The sequence below is a fragment of the Schistocerca americana genome, chromosome 6, assembly GCF_021461395.2.
Source record: "Schistocerca americana isolate TAMUIC-IGC-003095 chromosome 6, iqSchAmer2.1, whole genome shotgun sequence".
In the NCBI taxonomy this organism is placed as follows: Eukaryota; Metazoa; Arthropoda; class Insecta; order Orthoptera; family Acrididae; genus Schistocerca; species Schistocerca americana.
The window spans coordinates 482,139,731-482,140,754 of record NC_060124.1 but is presented as its reverse complement, the minus strand read 5'-3'; positions in this window follow the sequence as shown (position 1 = coordinate 482,140,754).

The window sequence follows — 1,024 nt, the reverse complement described above, 5'->3', positions numbered from 1 at the left end:
CGCCTTAACCGCGAGACACCGCGGCCGGCAGAACTGGTTGTCTGCCACGGTGTCGGTCTCTTGATGGACATTAGATCAGTCACCATTTCCCACAGCGTGGGCGTGCTTTCGATTACTGGACAAATAACAGATGCACATATGTTTGGAAGGCATTGAAAATAATTGTGTTGGACTATCAGTTAATACGTGTAGTAGGAAATATTTCTCATAGATTACACTCTGACAGTTATTCATTCGAACAACTTCTGGTACACCGCACCATAACGCGAGGAAATGCATCAAAGGGAACTGATTCCATTTAAGTTGTTGAAGCGAAACTCGGCTTTCAGCTGCTGGAAAAGCCGTGTTTCGAGGAAAGCGGTGACATGGACGGCTTCATATTTCCACATCAAATTATGAACTCTGTTTGGCGAGTCTCTCGTTCCCAAGAGCGGTAGGAAGCATTGGTTTACACTCTTGCTCCTGCATTCGGATAGGAAGGACTCTTGTTGCTACAACCATGAATGAGCACACCCATGACATGCAGCATGCAGCAATGACCTTGTTGAGTGCAAATACATCCATACCACTGCCGGTAGAGGTAAAAAACCAGATTCAGAGGCAAGTCTATGTCAGAATGCCTTAGGAGAAATGGGTACAACAGTTCTCAGGCAGCTTGCGTCATTAAAAGGAAAGCTAAACGTCGTGGCGAAAACCTAACTGCTTGAGAAACCAACAACCAGGAAAAGACCAGATTTACGAGATGACGACGACTCATGAACGGAAATGCAGCTCTATAGAGACGAACTCACACGTTCTCTGCAACTCTACTCCCAGCTCAAAAAAGAACATGAAATACGTGAGGCTCAAGCACACATCTCGGGGAAAATAGTGCACTGACGAAGGGTAGGGTCACGTGCTTATGTATGCTAGACACACACTTTAAACTTCCTGACAGCCGAGAGTTTATAGGATGCGTCATCCGTATGAGGAATGAAGGCGCTGTTTCTCCGCTGAGACTGTAATATTTATTAAATCATCTTGT